This window comes from Piliocolobus tephrosceles, chromosome 4, assembly GCF_002776525.5.
Source record: "Piliocolobus tephrosceles isolate RC106 chromosome 4, ASM277652v3, whole genome shotgun sequence".
Taxonomy (NCBI): domain Eukaryota; kingdom Metazoa; phylum Chordata; class Mammalia; order Primates; family Cercopithecidae; genus Piliocolobus; species Piliocolobus tephrosceles.
Genome location: NC_045437.1, coordinates 82797422 through 82818546, shown reverse-complemented (window position 1 = coordinate 82818546; position 21125 = coordinate 82797422).

Genomic DNA, 21125 nt, shown 5'->3' with positions numbered 1-21125 from the left:
TTTCTTTCTTTCTTTCTTTCTTTCTTTCTTTCTTTCTTTCTTTCTTTTCTTTCTTTCTTTCTTTTACTTTAAGTTTCAGGGTACATGTGCAGAATATGCAGGTTTCTTACATAGGTATACATGTGCCATGGTGGTTTGCTTCTGCACCTATCAACCTGTCATTTACGTTTTAAGCCCCACATGCATTAGCTATTTGTTCTAATGCACTCCCTTTCCTTGCCCCCCACACCCCGATAGGCCCTGATGTGTGTTGTTCCCCTCTCTGTGTCCATGTGTTCTCATTGTTTAACTTCCACTTATGAATGAGAACATGCTGTGTTTGTTTTCCTGTTCCTGTGGTAGTTTGCTGAGAATGATGGCTTCCAGCTTTATCCATGTCCTTGCAAAGGATATGATCTCATTCCTTTTTATGGCTGCATAGTAGTCCATGATGTATATATGCCACATTTTATTTATCCAGTCTATCATTGATGGGCATTCACGTTGGTTACAACTGTTTTCTATTGTAAATAGTGCTGCAATAAACATGCATGTGGATGTGTTTTTATAGTAGAATGATTTACAATCCATTGGGTATATTCCCAGTAATGGGATTGTTGGGTCAAATGGTATTTCGGTTCTAGATCCTTGGGGAATGACCACACCGTCTTCTACAATGGTTGAACTCTATCTTGAGTTAATTTTTGTATATGATCCAATTTCATTATTCTGCATATGGCTAACCAGTTATCCCAGCACCATTTATTAAATAGGTAGTCCTTTTCCCATTGCCTTTGTCCAATTTGTTAAAAACCAGATAGTCATAGGTATACAGCTTTGTTGCTGAGTTTTCTATTTCATTCCATTGGTCTATGTACCTGTTTTTGTACCTGTACCATGCTGTTTTGGTTACTAAGCATTATAGTATAGTTTGAAATTGGGTAAAGTGATGCCCTCAGCTTTGTTCTTTTTCCTTAGGGTTTCTTTGGCTATTCTGGCTTTCTTGGGGGAATTTCATAAAATTTTAGAATAGTTTTACTCTAACTGATTGAAGAATGATGTTGATGGTTTGATAGGAATAGTATTGAATCTGTACATCACTTGGAGCAAGATGGCCATTTTAATCATATTGATTCTTCCAGTCAATGAGCATGGAATATATTTCCATTTATTTGTGTCATCTCTGACTTCTTTCAGCAGTGTTTTGTTGTTCTCCTTTTAGAGATGTTTCACCTACTTGGTTAAATGTATCCCTAAATATTTTGTTTTCTATGGGGCTATTGTAAATGGGATTGTGTTCTTGATTTGATTCTCACTCTGGATGTTATAGGTGTATAGAAATGCTACTGATTTTCGCACATTGATTTCTTATCCTGAAATTACTAAAGTCATTCATCAGTTATAGGAGTCTTTTGGCAGAGTCTTTGGGGTTTTCTAAGCATAGAATTACATAATCAGCAAAGAGAGACAGTTTGTCTTCTTTTTCTATTTGGATGCTGTTTATTTTTTTCTCTTACCTTATTGCTCTGGCTGGGACTTCCAGGATTGTGTTGAATAGAAGTGGTGAGAGTGGGCATCCTTTTCCTGTTTCAGTTGTCAAGAGAATGGTACCAGCTTTTGTTCATTCAATAAAATGTTGGCTGTGGGTTTTCCATAGATGGCTCTTATTTTTTGAAGTATGTTCCTTTCATGCCTAGTCTATTGAGGGCTTTTATCATGACGGAATGTTGGACTTTATCAAAAGCCTGGTCTGTATCTATTGAGATGATAACATAATTTTGCCTTGAATTCTGTTTATGTGGTGAATCACATTTATTGATTTGTGTGTTGAAACAGGTTTTCATTCCAGAAATAAAGCCTACTTAATCATGGTGTATTAACTTTTTGATGTGCTACTGGATTCAGTTTGCTGGTATTTTGTTGAGGATTTTTGCATCTAAGATCACCAGGAATATTAGCCTGAATTTTCTTTTTCTATTGTACCTCTGCCAGAGTTTGGCATCATGCTGATTCTGGCTTCTTGAAGGAGTTACAGAGGAGTCCTTCTGCCTTGATTTTTTGGAATATGTTCAGTTGGATTGGTACAAGTTTTCTTTTCTTTGTATGTCTGGTAGAATTCAGGGCTTTCTTTGGCTGATAGGTTTTTTATTACTAATTGAAATTTGGAACTCAAAATTGGTCTGTTCAATGTTTCAGTCTATTCCTAATATAATATTTGGATATTGGGTGTTTCCAGTAATTTATCGATTTCCTCTAGATAGTCTACTTTGTGTGCATACAATTCTTCATAGTACTTACTCTCTGAGGCTGTTTTATATTTCTGTGAGATCAGCTATAATGTCATCTTTGTCATTTTTTATTGTACTTTTGGATCTTCTCTTTTTATGTTGTTAATCTACCTAGCAGTCTATCAATTTTGATTATTTTTTTGGAGAACCAGCTCTTTGATTCATTGATCTTTCATACGAATTTTTGCATTCCAATTTTCTTCACCATTTTTCTAATTTTAGTTATTTATTTTCTTCTCCTAGCTTTGGGTTTGACTTTTCCTTTGTTTTTTTTTTTTTTTTTTTTTTTGTTGTTTTGTTTTTTTGTTTTTTTGTTTTTTGTTTTTTTAGTACTTTTAGGTTCTATGATTTTTCTTTTATTTTTTTTTAATTTTTATTTTTTCTCCCTTTGGAGACAGAGTCTCACTCTGTCATTAGGCTGGAGTCCATGGCGCGATCTTGGCTCACTGCAAATTTTGCCTCCCGAGTTCAAGCGACTATCTTGCCTCAGCCTCCCAAGTAGCTGGGACTATAGGTGCGTGACACCACGCCAGCTAATTTTTCTATTTTTAGCAGAGACAGGGTTTCACCATGTTGGTCAGGATGGTCTGGATCTCTTGATCTAGTGACCTTTAGATTTTATACTACCTTTAGTTAGATTGTTAATTAGAAATCTTTCTAACTTCTGGATGAAGGTGATTAGTGCTGTAAAATTTCCTCTTAAGACTGTGTTAGCTGCATACCAGAGGTTTGGCAAGTTGTGTGCCTGTTTTCATTAATTTCAAAAAACTTTTCATTTCTACCTTAATTTCGATGTTCAGTGACAAATTATTCAGAAGCAAGTTGATTAATTTCCATGAATTTATGTAGTTTTGAGTGATCTTCTTGATATTGATTTTGATTTTTATTGCACTGTGGTCTGAGATTATACTTGCTACATTTCATTTTTGTTTTAATGTATTGAGAGCTACTTTATGACCAAGTATGTGATCAAACTTAGGGTATGTTCTTTGTGTAGATGTGCAAAATGTATATTCTGTGGTTTTGGGGGTGAAGTGTTCTGTATATACTCCCTATACTCTTGGCTTTTTAAAAATTTTTCTCCAAAGATTTGTTCAAATCATGTTGATTTACTAGAAATTGTCATCTCTCTCAGTGGAAGAGGCATTCTCTTTCTCTCTACTAAATATTTTGCTTCAACTAAATACTTCATTAACTAGTAATATTACATCCTTTTATAATATAACACCTTTAAGAAGTTTATTATCTCAAATATATATATTGTTCATATATTTCTAATCATTTTCTCACTAATATTATTTTTTTAACTAAACACAGGTTTTGAGTACCTTTAAGGTCTTGTTATTTCTTCATTACTGTTGTTACATATATTCAACACATAGAAACATATCACTATTATACATTTTCAATAATCAGCATAATTTTAAATAAATTTCCATGATTTTAAATATATGCCACCCAATTTACAATGTTGAATATTACTAGCAACCAAATATATAATAGTGCATGAGTGTTTATTTTACCAGTAATAAGCTCCTGATTAGGTGTATCTATCTCTTCTTTTAAAACGATGTTACAGCTATTTAATAAAAAGAAATGACCTAACTAGCTAAGATTCCACTGAGTAATTTAGGACAACAAAAATTAATGCAGAATATAACACAGCTACAATATAAAAAGTTTTAGTTAAAATTTTTTCTTAAAGATCACCATTCATAAATCAATGTCTTAAATATTCTCTTAAATATTTAATTTATAATTTTTTCTCCAAAGTTTATCTGCAATTGAAAGCATAATTTCCATCAACCTTAATTTAACTAGTGTTTCCTGTCAAAATCTCTTTTACTACAACAGACAGTATACATCAGAGCAGGAAGATAGGAAGAATAGAACTGAAGAACAGATATTTAGGTTTCACTGACATTTCGGGTTGGGGATAGGTGAGAGTAAGTAAGGGAAAAAATTACATTGAAGATATACATTCAAATATCTCCATGAGGACTTTTGAAATTCTTCTCTATAATTTGCTTAAACTTCACTCCAGAGACATGGACCAATTTTTTGAACTTTACTTTTTAGAATATTGGTACTATTTTTTTCAGCAATTCAGAATTATTAAAAACATTATATCCAAATCATTGCATAAGAAGTTATTCTACAGGGATTTTTTTTATTCTACGTATTCTATTCAATTAGAACATTGGTCATGTAGAGTAGATACCCTAAACATTGCTGGGATTGGTCTAAGACTTTCTGTAGTTGTTGGAGCAAGAAATTGCCCATATTTCTGCAAACCCAGGTCTCCGCACATCAGCTACAGTTTCTATTATTGTATTCCTCAGAGAAGCACTTTCAACCTCAGAAGATTTGGAATTGAACCTAGAAATGGTAATAAATTACTATTATTAGGTTATAGTAAATATTTTTGTGTTTGGAAGATATTTATACACATTTTGGCTTTGTATTCACTTATAATTTTTAAAACAATTTGATCTAAGTGACAGCTTCACTGCGTCAACATAAAATGTATAATTGAATAACTACTTTAAACATAGTGCTCTACATTATAAGAGCACTAAATTTGTGTTCAGCATCACAGTATTTAAGCGACTAATATTCATAGTATATATACATTTAATTTTTGAAAAAATATTATGTACTTCAATGGAAAACTATGATTTGTCTAGAGAATACCTCTTGAGATTATCTAACCCAGCCTTTCATTACCTTTGTACAAGTTTCTAATTCTATATATTGTAAATAAATGATAGACATTCAAATTCTGTTCTATGAAGTAGAAATTTAATAGACTTCCTTCTCTGATGTGCACAAGTCAGTTTTCCTTCAATTAAACAGGCATTTCAATATTCTTGATCTATAAATGTAACTCTTCTTCAGATTCTTCTTGAACCAGTTATATAATCTATGTCGTTCCTTCACTGATTAATGAGTAGAATAAAATTTTAACATGCATTCTTTTTTTTATATCTGTATGAGAGTCATGATGTTACCTTGTTCTACATTTATATTTAACATTTCTTGCTTTTGTTATTTACTACTTAGCAAAATTGTGTTTGTTAACCCATCTAAAAAAAGTATTTAAAGTGGAAACCAAACTTAGTGTATGTATACATGCAGTTTGAAATGTTTTAATGTATTTATGTTTTCAAGTGTGAACAAACATTATCAAAGACCTACTGAAATTTTCTAGACTTAGAATAGGTTATATAGTATAAGTTTAAAACTTATAGATTTAATTATATTTTAAAATTCATAACATTAATTAGAAATAATTATACATCTAAAACTTTAAAATCATGAGCAAAGAAAATTTATGGTTGATTTAAAATACAGTACTCTCTACCGGGTAGGGTGGCTCACACCTGTAATCGCAGCACTATGGGAGGCCGAGGAGGTGAATCACCTGAGATGAGGAATTTGAGACCAGCCTGGGCAAACTGGTGGTGAAACCCCGTCTCTACTAAAAACACAAAAATTAGCAGGGTGTGGTGGGGGGTGCCTGTAATCCCAGCTACTCAGGAGGCTGAGGCAGGAGAATTGCTTGAACCTGGGAGGTGGAGGTTGCAGTGAGATGGGATTGGGCCATTATACTCCAGCCTGGGCAATGAGAGTGAAACGCCATCTCAAAAAATAAAATAAAACAGTACCCTCAATCTCTAATCAGCATGTAAACAAGAATAAGTCCTTCCACCCCCCAAGTTTCCTGTCTAGAAAAATAAACAAAGTTACCTACTATACTTCAAACATAAAATTGTCTGTTTTCCTTCCTTTCTTCTTTGCTTTCTTCTTTCATTCTCTTTTTTTCCTTCCTTCTTCCCTTCATTCTTGCCTTCTTCATTCTCTCCCATCTCTTCTTTCTTTTTTTCTCCCTCACTAATCTCAGGCAAAGAAATAGAGGCATCTAAATGTCTGCCTTAACAAATTATGTTTACTTATATGCAATATAATGTTCACTATAAATGAAGCATGTTGGATTCATGGTGCATTTTGATTCTGTATTTTTTTCTCCAGTGAAAAAAATCAATAAAAATCCCTGCAGAAAATTTATAAATAAAGGCATTTTATTTTATTTTTGGAGATGGAATCTTGCTCTGTCATCCAGGCTGGAGTGCAGTGACGCAATCTCGGCTCACTGTAAACTCTGCCTCCTGAGTTCATGCCATCTCCTGCCTCAGCCTCCTGAGTAGCTGGGACTACAGGTGCCCACTACCACGCCCAGCTATTTTGTTTGTTTGTTTGTATTTTTAATAGAGACGGGGTTTCACCGTGTTAGCCAGGATGATCTCGATCCTGACCTCATGATCTGCTCACCTTGACCTCCCAAAGTGCTGGGATTACAGGCGTGAGCCACCACTCCTGGCCAAATAAAGGGATTTTAAAACATTTACGTATCCCTTACGTTTCAGCAAAGGTTAAGTAATCACAAACATAACTTATAGAAATTACTAGAACATTTAATTTTAATAAATATTAATATACTCAAGGCTGACCTCAAACGTGAATTTTGTGTTTGTTTTGTGCATGCATAGTCAAATCTACATATATATATATATACAAATTTGTATTCATTAGTATAACTATGACAGAAACAACACACCAATACAATAAGAGTCGGTCAGAATATATTATAATATTATGATCAGAATCAGTGCAAGCAGAGAAACAAAGGGGATAATATATTTTTAAAAATTGTATGTTTTATTTATTAAAAAGATGAACGCATATATTCAAGTGGAAACTTTAATAAAATACAAATAATGAAAATATTTGTGATCTTTTGTTGTATTACTAATATATATTTTTAAAATTATCTAATTTATAATATCAACTTAAAAATATTAAAACATCACACTTCTCATCCCTAATTTTTAAGTTCATTTTTATTCCAAAATTTAAAAAATATGGACTTATATGTAATCATCATATAATCACAAATTGTTCTCCAAATAACAAAACCTTTCTTGTTTATGCCTCAGAAGGCCAGAATAGAGCCTGTCATCTTCATCCCCATTCCCCAAGGCATTACCCTGGGCCTCACACATATTGTTCATTAATGATTTGTTAAATTAATGAATGTAAACTAAATATATGAAGTCTTGAATCCAAAGAGTAAATCATTGAGGAACAATATTTACATTATTTCATGGTTTCAGAGACATATAAGAACATTTGCAGAATATAATTTTTTTTCTTTTGTTTTACTGACAGTGTATATATTTGAAGCAAACAGGCTAACACACTATTGGTATATTGCATATGATTACTAGAAATGGCCAGATAAATTATGTTTTTATATTAAATATCTCCAGGCCAAACTTTAGAAAACAATGATAATTATTGTTAGATAATTTATGTATAGAAATTCCCAAACAGAAACATTTTCCCCATTCGCGAATTCTTGGGTTGATGTGATTAAAGTTCTAATGCCAGTGAGCCAAAAGATAAAAAGAAAAAATTAATACAGAACACTACATGGACGCTTAGATTTTATTTATCTTCATGCTGCATTCATCTCAAGAGTATAACAGTGATATGAATCTATTGAAGGGCTGTAATGCATGTGGCATTGTATAATGGTTATGATCACTTGGAAATTCCCTGAAGCTTATCCTCCTGTACCCCATTAACCTTTGAGGCTGAGATAAAAATGAAAAAAATATAAGATTCAGAGGAATCTTTATTGGCTGTATTTGTCAGTTTTCCTGAAATAAGTAGAAACACTTACACACACACACACACACAGACACACATATGTATGTGTGTCTGTGTGTGTATATATATGTATATATATATATTTAGAGAGAGAGAGAGATTTAATATAAGGAATTGGCTTACATGATTATAGAGGTTGATAAGTCCAGTTTACAGGGTAGGCCAGCAGGCTGGGGAGCCAAGCACAGGCAATGTTTCAGTTTGAAGTCCAGCAGGCAAGAAAAGCCAATATTGTAGATGAAGTTCAAAGGCAGTCCACAGCAGAATTCTCTATTATTTGGGAGATAATTAGTCATTTATTCTATTCAGGTCTTCATCTGATTGGATGAGATCCACTCACGTTATAGAGGGCAATCTTCTTTATTCTACCAATTAAAATGTTAATAACATTCAAAAACACCCTCACATAAATACCTAGCAAAATATTTTACCAAACATCTGAGCACCATGTGACTTGGTCAACTTGATATATTAATTTAACCATCACATTAGTGAGAAAGGGAAAATGCAAGAATAATCTGCCCATGTTCTCTGGGATAAGGTGGACATTTAAGATAAAAAGCAAAGGTAAGGCAAAGGGATCATATACAGGGGTTTGTATTTCTAGGTCTTAGAAGCATAACTTGAAAAATCTTTAGAAACATCCTGTCAATTGTTACTGATCTGAATGTATTAATAAACTAAAAAGTCTTGATCATCACAATATAAGCATAAAAGGCATGTGGTATAATCCAATATTTTCCTAATAAAAACACTAAACAAACTAAGAATAGAATGGTGTGTATATTACTCCATTTTCATACTGCTGTGAAGAAATACCTGACACTGGGTAAGACATACAGAAAAAGAGATTTAATGGACTCAGAGTTCCACATGACTGGGGATGCCTCACAATCATGGTGGAAGGTAAAAGAGGAGGAAATGGTGTCTTATATGTCGACAGATAAGTGGATTTGTGCAGGGGAACTGCCCTTTATAAAACCATCAGATCTCATGAGGCTTATTCACTATCATAAGAACAGAATGGGAAAAACTCACACCCATGTTTCAATTACTTCTCATGGTGTCTTGCTCATGATATGTGGGGATTATGAGAGCTACAATTCACGAAGAGATTTGATTCTCATGAGAATCATGAGATTCTGCCCTTGGCTCCTCCAAAATCTCATGTTCTCACACTTCAAAACGAACCACACATTTCCAATGGGCCCCCAAAATATTAACATATTTCAGCATTAATTTAAAAGTTCACAGTTCAAAGTCTCATCTGAGGCAAGGCAAATCCCATTTACCTATGAACCTGTAAATTCAAAAGCAAATTAGTTACTTCCTAGATACAATGCGGATATAGGCATTGGGTAAATACACCCATTCCAAATTGGAAAAGTTGGCCAAAATAAAGGGGCTACAGGCCACATACAAGTCCAAAATTCAGTGGAGTAGTCAAATATTAGAACTCCAAAATCATCTCCTTTGACTCCATGTCTCACATCCAGGTTACACTGATGCAACAGGTGGATTCCCATAATCTTGGGCAGCTCTGCCCCTGTGGCTTTGCAGGGTATAGCACTGATCCTGGCTGTATTCACAGGCTGGCATTGAGTGTTTGTCCCTTTTTCCATGCCCATGGTGCAAGCAGTGGGTGGATCTACCAATCTGGGTTTTGGAGTATGGAGGCTTCTATGTTTATATGCAAGATTTGTATAATTCTCATAGCTCCACTAGGCAGCGCTCTAGCCAGAACTCTTTATGGGGGCTTCCACATCACATTTCCCTTCACACTGCTAGCAGAGGGTCTCAATGAGGGCTCTGCTCTTGCAGCACACCTCTGCCTGGACATCCAGGCAGTTTCATACTTCCTCTGAAACCTAGGTGGAGGTTCTCAAACTTCAATTCTTGATTTCTGTGTATCAATACACCCAACACCTTTTGTAAGCTACCAAGACTTGGGGCTTGCACCCTCTAAAGTAAAGGCGAGAGCTGTACATTGGCCTTTTTTAGCTATGGCTGGAACTCCAAGACCCAAGACTGCACAAAGCAGCAAGGTCCTGGGCCTGGCCCAGGGAACCATTCCTTCCTCCTAGGCCTCCAGGCCTGTGATGGGAGGGGCTTCTGTGAAGACTTCTGACATGCCCTGGAGACATTTTCCCCATTGTCTTGGAGATTAACATTGGCTCCTCATTACTTATGCAAATTTCTGTAGCTGGTTTGAATTTCTCCTCAGAAAATGGGTTTTTCTTTTCCATTGCATCATCAGGCTGCAAATTTTCCAAACCTTTATGCTCTGTTTCCTTTTTAAACATGAGTTCCAATTCCAAATCATATCTTTGTGAATGAAGAAAACAGAATGCTTTTAAGAGCACCCAAATCATCTCATGAACACTTTGCTGCTTAGACATTTCTTCCACCAGATACTCTAAATCATCTCTCTAAAGTCCAAAGTTCCATAGATCTCTATGACAGGGGCAAAATGCTGCCAGTCTCATTGCTAAAGCATCTTAAGAATTACCTTTGTTCCAGTTCCCAATAAGCTACTCATCTCCATCTGGAACCACCCCAGCTTGACCTTCATTTTCCATAACATTGTAAACATTTTGGTCAAAACCATTCAACAAGTCTCTAGGAAGCTCCAAACTTTCCCACAACTTTGTGTCTTCTTTTGAGCCCTTCAAAGTGTTTCAGGCTCTGCCTGTTTCCCAGTTCCAAAGTTGCTTCCATTTTTTAATGTATCTTAATAGCAGTACCCAATGCTATGTGTACCAATATAATGTATTAGTTCATTTACATACTGTTATAGATAAATACCCAAAACTTGGTAATTTATAAAGAGAAAGAGATTTATTGAACTCGCGGTTTCACATGGCTGGGTAGGCCTCACAATCATGGTGGAAGGTGAAGGAGAAGAAAAGGCACTTACATGGAAGCAGGCAATAAAGCATATCCAGGGGAACTGTCCTTTTTAAACCATCAGAGCTTGTGAGATTTATTCACTATCACAAGAACAACACAGGAAAAACCCATACCCATGATTCAATTACCTCCCACTGGGTCCCTCCCACAACACATGGGGATTATGGGAGCCACAATTCAAGATGCAATTTGGGTGAGGACACAGCCAAACCATGTCGGTGTGTCTTCAACCTAGTAAAAATCATATGTAAAATGGCCACAGTTAACATTATATTTAATGAAGAATGAGTGATTGCTTTCCTCCTAAGATCAATAACACAACATATTTACTCTTTTTTTTTTTTGAGACGGAGTCTTGCTGTGTCTCCTGGGCTGGAGTGCAGTGGCCGGATCTCAGCTCACTGCAAGCTCCGCCTCCCGGGTTTTACGCCATTCTCCTGCCTCAGCCTCCGGAGTAGCTGGGACTACAGGCGCCCGCCACCTCGCCCGGCTAGTTTTTTTTTTTTTTTTTTCTTTTTGTATTTTTAGTAGAGACGGGGTTTCACCGTGTTAGCCAGGATGGTCTCAATCTCCTGACCTCATGATCCGCCCGTCTCGGCCTCCCAAAGTGTTGGGATTACAGGCTTGAACCACCATGCCTGGCCAACATATTTATTCTTGTTACCTCAATTCAATATCATACTGGAGCTTATAACCAGAACAATTAGGCAATAATTAATCTTCATATTTATGGTCAACTAATTTTTGACAAGGATGCTATGACACTTCAATGACACTTCACTGTTGGAAATATTAACCTTTTCAACAAATAGTCCTTGGCCAACTAGTTATCAGTATGTAAAAGAATACACTTGGAATCCTACCTCACACAACATGCAAATAATCACATCAAAAGAGACAATAGACCTAATTATAAAGCCAAAATTATACAAAATCTTATGTGTAAACATAGAAACCATTATTTATAACATTAAATTAGGCAGTGATTTCTAAATTGTGATATGAAAACATTTTTGCTAATCATATCTATGAGATATATCTAAAGTATACAAAAAACTTTTATAGCTCTACAAGAAAAAGACAAATAACCCAATTTAAAAACAGGCAAATAAACTGAACAGCCATTGTTCCAAATGATATAGAGGTGACAAATAAGCGTAGTAAAGATTGCTACCTATCATTCACCATTAAGGCAATGCAAATCAATACCATAATGTGAGACAACTGCCAATCCACTGATACAGTAACAATAACTTGTTTTTCCTGTGTTCTGTTTGTTTCATTGTGTCAGCAATCTTGGCAACATCTGATGCTGAATTTCTGTTTATTATCATATCCTGTGACAAACCTCATTTTTGGCTTTTCTTTAAATTCTATTTGAGACACCTCATTATTTTCTCTGTGTGATTTTTTCTAAAATATATGCAAAATGACCAGTTAAAAGTAAAATGGATACTATGACATGCAAATTGGAAAAAAATCAAACTAAATGGGTAATGACACACCTAAGATGAAATTAATGAAATTGAGTTTACACTTTAAGCTATTAATGAAATTGAACTTACACTTTTATTTTGTGAGCTTTACAACTTTCACTAAGAAACAAGAAACTGTAATACTTATAAACACACTTTGAATGCTGAACACACTGTATAGAAATTTTTTACATATAGTCATTAGAATTGAAGAAACCTGGAGGATCAAAGTACATAATTTCTCAGGATCCAGATGATTTACTTTCAAATGACATCTTTTTCAATGACTCAAACATACCAGACCACACAAAACTCAGCAAATGGTCTCAGCTCTAGGTAAAAATGTAGATTTCATTTTATAACAAGATTATACATGTATTTAAAATTGCTTTATTTTACTCGATTTATAAAGATTTTTTTCCTTTTATGTAGTGGGGTAATATATAGAATTCAGGTAGAAAAAAGTATGTGAGATGTATATAGACATATTTACTTATAGATATGAAATGTGAATGTGGAGTGTAAAAGGGAGAAAAAGGGAAAGCTAAGGGGACTGACAATGTCAATTTCCTGAGCTGTAGAGTTCACAATCCATGTGACAGGGAGATTCAGAGCTGAGTTTTTGCAAAGAGACTGTGTTTGGAATAAAGGGGTGAATAGAGCCTTGTATAAAGTCTATTGTGTTTTTCATCACTTTCTTATAAGAGTTCACTAAAAAGAATTATATTACTTTTAACTGCTTTTGGAGATCATTTTACATGAAAAAATATATATATGTTGGTTCTCACCAACCAAACAGTGTAATTTGAATTTTTTTCTCTGTTATTCCAGAGTTGTCAGGCATCAAAATTACCTGAAGGGCTTGTTAAAATCCATGTCATTTATGTCATTTCTAATATTGGTGATTTATGTCATTTTATTCCTGATTCATATGAGAAGTTTATTTTAAAATTTATCTTAAAAGAATCAAGTTTTGGCTCAATGTTTTAAATTTTTATTTCAATTGTTTTCATTTAGATTGTTTCTGCTGCTTACTATAGCTATAATTTTAACTTGATTTTCTAGTTTCTTTGAGTGGAAACTGTAGTAATTGATGTGAGAAATTTCTCCATTGCCAATGTAGATTTTCAGTGCAAAAACTTCCTACCTATATTGTTTTGTAATGGCATCCTACAACATTATGGTCAGAGGCTATAATTTAAGAAAGAAACAAACAAACAAAAAGGCACGGTGACTCATCCCTGTAATCCCAGCACTTTGGGAGGCCGAGGCAGGAGAATTACCTGAGGTCAGGAGGTTGAGATCAGCCTGGCCAACATGGTGAAACTCTGTCTCTACTAAAAAAATACAAAAATTAGCCGGGCGTGGTGGCAGGTGCCTTAATCCCAGCTACTTGGGAGGCAGAGGCAGAAGAATCTTTTGAACCTGGGAGGCGGAGGTTGCAGTGAGCCGAGATAGAGCCATTGCACTCAAGCCTGGGGGACAAGAGCAAGACTTCTCACAAAAACAAACAAACAAACAAACAAACAAACAAACAAACAAACAAAACTATAATTTATATAGCTTGGATCATTTGGATCATTTTAAATTCATTGTGATTTGTTTAATTGCTCCAAATATGGATTATTTTGATAAACTCTCTCTGTACTCCTGAAAATGTTTTTCCTTATCATCTTCAATTGATTAGTTTATAAATATAAATTGGATTAAATTGATTTAAAATGTTGGTCAAGACTTTATCTTCCATGATTTTCATTTTACTTACACATCCAGTATTAAAAGAGGGATATTGAGATCTCCAATTACATTACACGTTTCTTTCTATTTCCTTTCAAGTTTTTAAAAATCAATAGACTATTTTGTAGAATGGTTTTAGTTTACAGAAGAATTCAACAGAAAGTGCAAAGTTTTCCCATATATTCTCTCTCTACACCCACCCCTTTCATTCTCTATAATCCTCTCCAAAATGGTCTACAATGCCTCTTTTCAACAATGAATACCTGTGTGCTTGTATGTGTTTAGCTTTTTTCTAGATAATTCATTTGTGCATAAATTTCCCTCTATTGTTGGAAAAGCACACTAATCTCACACTACTCAAAACGGAAATAATACTCCAATATTTTCATTAGGTTCTATGTTGTTGCCAGGGACCACCGACTGATTTTATTTCATTGGGTATTTGAAAGAGAAGATATAAATAGAACATTTCATACTAGACTAACTACTAATATTACAGTTTCTCCTTTCCCTTTTTGATAAATCTCTATATTATCATCTGCTCATAAATAGATGGGCTATGGGTTACAAGTGAGAAATTTCAAGTCAACTATATTCAAATTAACTGGAGATGTGTCTTCAACTTACTTTAGATTATGTGACTGTTATTATCTACTTTTTCAGCTTGAGGTCACAGCCAAAATGCTGAGAAAAGTGATTTTTTTCCATTTGACATCCATTATAATATGTCTTTAATCTGCTTTCACATTTGATTGATACCATAGCTAAGTGTAGAATTGTAACTTGAAAATTATTTTCACTTCTGTTTTTATTGCTGACATTTCCTTTTCTCTAAAATTAAATTTTCCTTAAAAGTTGTGTGTACTACAGTGAGACTTTTTTAGTAAATTGTTAAGGTCACTTATATGCCATCTGGAAACTGCCCTTTAGTTCTGGCAGTTGGTCTTAAATATCTCACATCTGCCTACTGTATTGCCTTTATTTTAAAAATAGGAAATTATGGACCTAATAATGTTTTGATGTGAATACTGCCCAAAACAGCCTATGAATTCAATGCAATACCTATCTAAATTCCAATGACATTCTTTAAAGAAATAGAATTTTTAAATAAAATTCATACGAAATCTCAGGAGGTCGCAAATAACCAAAACAATCTTTCAAAACGTACTGTCACTCAAAAGTGATAGCAAACAAAGCAGTGAGGTGCTGGCATAAAGACAGACATACATATATAACAAAAGAATAAAACGAGATGCCCAGAAATAAATCCTTACATATATGGTTGTATCCATATATGATTCACAGGATACATTTTGTGTATATTTTACCACAATTAAATTTTTACAAAATAGTTGATTGTTTTGCCTGTTTTCCACTATTATATAAATTGTTTATGAAAAGCACTTCATATTGTCTAGCCTCTTTTGCTCAACACTAGGTTTATGAAAGTCACCAATTTTGCTATCTGTAGCACAGTTAAATAATGTTCACTTCTGCGTAGTATTTCTTAGTGTATGACTATATCACTATTTATTCATTCTATTTTGTCACATATTTGGGTTGATTCTAGTTTTGAACTCTAACATTTAATGCTACTATAAATATTCCTGTGTTTACATTTTATGTGTAGATATATTTAATTATTTATTATATACCTAAGAATAAAGTTGCTAGATTAGAAGGTATGCATATGTTGAGGTCTTTTGCCCACTTATGAAATATTTTCCAAAGGAGTGGTTCCAATATACATTCCTAACAGCAATGGATGAATAGCCCCATTATTTAACATTCTTGGTAATATTTGGCATTGTTAAGCATTTTAATTGTTACAACTTGATATGTGTATGGAATGACAGCTTCAATTTTTATTTTGCTTGCTGTACATTTTATATGCTTATTATACACCTAGATAGCCTTTTATAAAGTGCTTGTGCAAATCTTTTGGCAATAGTTTGCACATTGGTTTCTTGTTCTGTTTCCTGTTGATTTGAACTTTTTTATTGCTGTGATCCCTTTTTCAGACATAATGTTTTGACAATATTTTATCCTACTCTGTAGTTTACAACTTTATTATCTTGATTGTCTCTTTTAATGAAAAAAGTACTAACATTAAAATTTTTAACCTTAATATATTCTATATCCTCTTTAGCAAATCTTAGCAAACTACAAAGTCCTTTGTAATTTATAGACCATTTGTTGTTTAAATTTCACTTCTCTATATAAATATAACTCAAATAGATTTAGTCTGTGTGGCTTGTGAGGCAGGGTTGTTATATTGCATTCCCATGAGTATCCAAATGACAGAGTACCATTAATTTGAAAAACACATCTTTTCTCTACTGGTATTCAGTGCCAAATTTATCGTAAATTCAGTATCATTACATCTGTGGGCCATAATCACTCAGTTTAAATTATGTTTCAATTTCCATTTTCATCTCTTTTTTGACCCAGGACTTAGATATATTTCTTAATTTCCAAATATTGGGAGAATCTCATAATCACATTTTTGTTATTGGCTTGTAGTTAAACATGTTATCATCAGAGAAATTCACCGAGATTTCTTTTATAGTCCTACATAAGCTCATATGAAAATGATTCATATATGAGAAAAAAAGTAAAGTGCATTCTGCAGTGGTCAAATTTAATTTTCTATAAATTCTAGTGAAAGCAGTTTTTTAATTGGGTGATGAAAATCTTCTGTATCTTTAATGATTTATTTATTTATTTTTGTCTCCTTCTCTTGGGGCCTCAAATCAATGCAAAGCAAACTCTGAAATATTTCCTTCCTTTGTGAACCCTGAACCCATGATTCTGTCTCCCTAGTTCACAGATTGTTTCAATAGCTCTGGTCAGCTTGTTAGACATTTCTTTTGGAATTGCTGCAATCTCTCAGGATAAAAGTGGCCTTAACTCCAAGGCTTACCTGTCTAATTGTTTTCTCTACATACTAGCTCTTTGTGGTTTCGGGAAAGCTTTAAAAATCTTTTTCATCTTATTTGATTACTAGCAACGGAAAGGACAGAATGGCCCATCTGTCATTACTATTCTTTGTTTTGCTTTTATATAGTTTTATTTATACTGCATATACCTTAGAGTAGTTTTTAAAGAATAACACTTTCATGACTTTCATGAAAGGTTAAATCTTGTTTCATTTAACCTTTCAAGAAAGTCAGGCATACAGTATTAGTAAAGTTGGTGTCACAGCTAATGTCTCAATGCCGAATCTGAGTTACTTTCATCAATTTTTGTGTGATAAGAGAGATGGGTCTTGAATCTTGAGTCAGCATACTCTTCAAATGACATCACAAGCACCTTCTATGTCAATACTTGTTCTTCATATAATTGCTTAGATATTTAAAACTGATGACATTTCTGATAAAAAAATTGGTGATCTATTTTTTATTAATCAATTTTTAATCCAGAATAAAAACTTACTACAGAATATGCACACTTGTGTTTTATTTCATAGTGATCATTGACTTTTGTAGTATTAATCTTAACAGTGTAAACAGAGTCCAACTTAGTCTAAGTTGAATTTCTAATTGGTAAAAAAAATCATGAAAATAATATTAAAATAAATACACAGTCTTTAGGTAACCTTTTTATGGGTTTCTTAAAGATTAATATGAAATATTCTAATTTTGATAACTGTAAGTTTATGAAAAGAAAATTCTGAACTGAAGTAAAATTCGTCCTATTTTAGCTTTATGAGAAGTGTATTAGAGGCAAGAAAGTGAGTAGTTGTTTTGCCAGTAATAACCATAATTAATATATTTCTTCCACATTTAAGGTACTTTTATAAGCAATCTTGGTATGTTTTAGTTACCTAATAAGCCCATAAAGCAGTGACTGTATTTTTTGTGAATTTACAATTAAAAAATAAAGGTACACAATTTTCCCAAGTGTTCATAGATAAATGGAAGAGTTCGTGATCAAAATCCCTAATACGTAAAATATCAGTATAGTTTAGCTGGTAAAGTAAGAAAAAATACTCAAAAATCAGAATCAATCATCCAATCTACTTTAGGAAGTACTTTGATAAAATATGCAATTCCACATTTAAAATACTTACTATTAAAACTAAAGCCAGGTTTTGAAAATGTGAATTTCTCAGCAAAATCAAAGTAAAGACTCTATGTTCATATATTGTCTAATACTGCCATCAGTTTTGCTTACAATTATTATTACCTGGGAAGTGTTTTTACTCTTCTTTGATGCAATAACCAGACTAATAATTTTTATATTAGTAATTTAATGGACATTAACCTTATAATTCTGTAAATGATTTTCTTCTAATAATAATAGATACAGGTATGAGTAGTATTATAATTTGAAGTATTAAATTCTAAAATGAAATATATTGATAATATAATCTTTTCACCCATTATTTGAAATTACTTTAATATTTTAAAATTATATAATGATAAAAATTTGTTCATCTTTTTCTAAAATTTTACCACATCTGTACTGAAATAACATCAACTGATATTCAAGTAAAATATTAACATTTTTGGCTGAGATATAGTGATAAATGAAACAGCGGTAATTCTGTTATGATAAGTGAAATCATAAAAAGCAAGCAAACAAAAAGGCCCCCAAATATTGAAAGCTTTTCGGAAACCTGACACAAATTTCTCAGGAAATACGATTTTTTAGAATTTGGAATGCCCCCCTCCAAAAATATAGTTTTCTTTTAGACTGTATCATCGTAAACACTTCCAACCTGATAGTGTGGCAACTTTTGAAAATCTACGAATCTATACAATCAGCGAGAATATTGTCAAAATCTGGCAAAATCAACATTTTTTTCAGAACTTTGGAAATTCACTAAAATTAACAAAAACTAACAAATGAGTAAAACAGATATCAGAAGAAAACATTGAAAATATTTTCAAATGATTGTAAACAAAATACAATATGCATGAAGTGATGCCTCTAGCACAGTGTTTAGAAGGAAATTTAGAGCTGTAAATGTTTGTATTGCAAAACAAGCAAAATTTTAAATAAATAACCTAAATATACAACGTAGGAAACTAGAAAGAGAATAAAAAAAAAATCCAAAGTATAAATAAAGGAAATAATAAAGATTAGATTGAAAATAATTGAAGTAAAATATATAAAAACATTAAGAGGGAAACAATGAGAGTAAAAGTTGTCTCTTTGGAAGATAAACTTTTTGCTAGAATGGAAAAACTTTTCGCTAGAATGACAGAAAAAGAGGAGAAGAAAGACTCAAATTTCTAAAATTGGGAATGAAAGAGGAGCTATCTTTACCAATCTTACAAAAATGTTTTAAAGATTATAAGAGAATGCTGTGAACAATAATAAGCCTACACATTAGAAAACCTAGGTGAAATTGATAAATTCTGAGAAAGATATCAAATACCAAAATGGACTAAAAAAGAAATTTAAAGTCTGATAAGATCACATAATGAGTATAAACATTTAACCTGATAATCTCGGTAGATTCATATAAAGCATTAGACAAACTAATACACTTTCACTATAAAAACACTCAATATAATAGCAATGGAAGGAATTTCCTTACACAGATAAATAGGATGTATGAAAAACCCACAGCTGACATTACAGTTAATGTTGAAAGGCAGAATACCAAGATTCCCAACTGTGTACTAAGATGTTTTTAAAAATAGGTTTATATAAGCAGCACTGTGGAGGAAAACCAAACTGAAGTCAAATGGATGAGTGATTTGCTGGTTTCCTTCTTATGAGATGTCAACAATTTTGTTAATTTACTTTTGAATTTACTGTGAAAAATCGTTTGTCAAAAATAACAGGTAAACCCCATCCATTTTAAAACCAAACATGAATCAGCATTCTCAATTTGATGTTCATCACATATTTCTATTTGTTACATATGTACTTATCTTTAAAATATATGAGTATTTTTGTGTGTTCTTAAACTTTCTTTCTTTTTTTTTTTTTTTTTTTTTTTTTTTGAGATGGTGTCTCACTCTGTCACCTAGGTTGGAGTGCAGTGGCACAACCTTGGCTCACTGCAACCTCCACCGGCTGGGTTCAAGCAATTCTCCTGCCTCAGCCTCCCAAGTAGCTGGGACTACAAGCGCACGCCACCATGCTTGGGTAATTTTTTGTATTTTTAGTAGAGACAGGGTTTCACCATGCTGGGCAGGCTGGTCTCGAACTCCTGACCTCATGATCTGTCCCCCTAGGCCTCCCAAAGTGCTGGGATTACAGGCATGAGCCACTGTGCCCGGCCTAAACATTTTTATCTGAGAAAATTATTGATGTTTATATGTGTTTTCCTAGATCATTCATTCTCACTATTATATATTATTCCATTATATAATATACTATTGTTAATTTATTCATTATAGATACTTATATATTTTAAAATTACAAACTATGGTGGTATGAACATTCTTAATCTTGTCTCCTTGACCTAAGAATCTGTGTTACTTTATGAGTAAATTTTTGTGTATAGGAGAGGCACATTTTCAAATTACTTGCCTTTTATAGTCATTGTACTAATTTAACTTCTATCATCAATGTATGAATGCTATTGTTTCACATTCTTTCCAAAACAAAGTAATGTCAGATTTTGATGTGAAAAAAATGGATAAAAACATCTAATTAATAGTTGAATTTAGATTTTTAATACTAGGCTGGTTAATATTTTAAAATGTATATTTATTGACCATTTTTATTTCATGTTCTGTTCAGTTTATATTTTATACCACTTATTTTCTTTGCCCTTTCGTAGTAATTTCTAGCATTTCATTATATTTCTTAGATAGTAAGTCTTTCTTGCATAACTGAATTTCAAATACTTTTCCACATTTACGGCTTGTATTTCCTGGTTTACTTAATTAAATCTAAATCTACTGAAGAAGAGAATTTGTTTTATTTTTATGCAACTGAATTAATCTGTCTTTCCTTTTATTTCTTGTTTAAGAACTCTTTTTCTATCTTGATGTCTAATTCTTTTTTAAGCAGCCAAGAGAGAACAATAAGGTATACA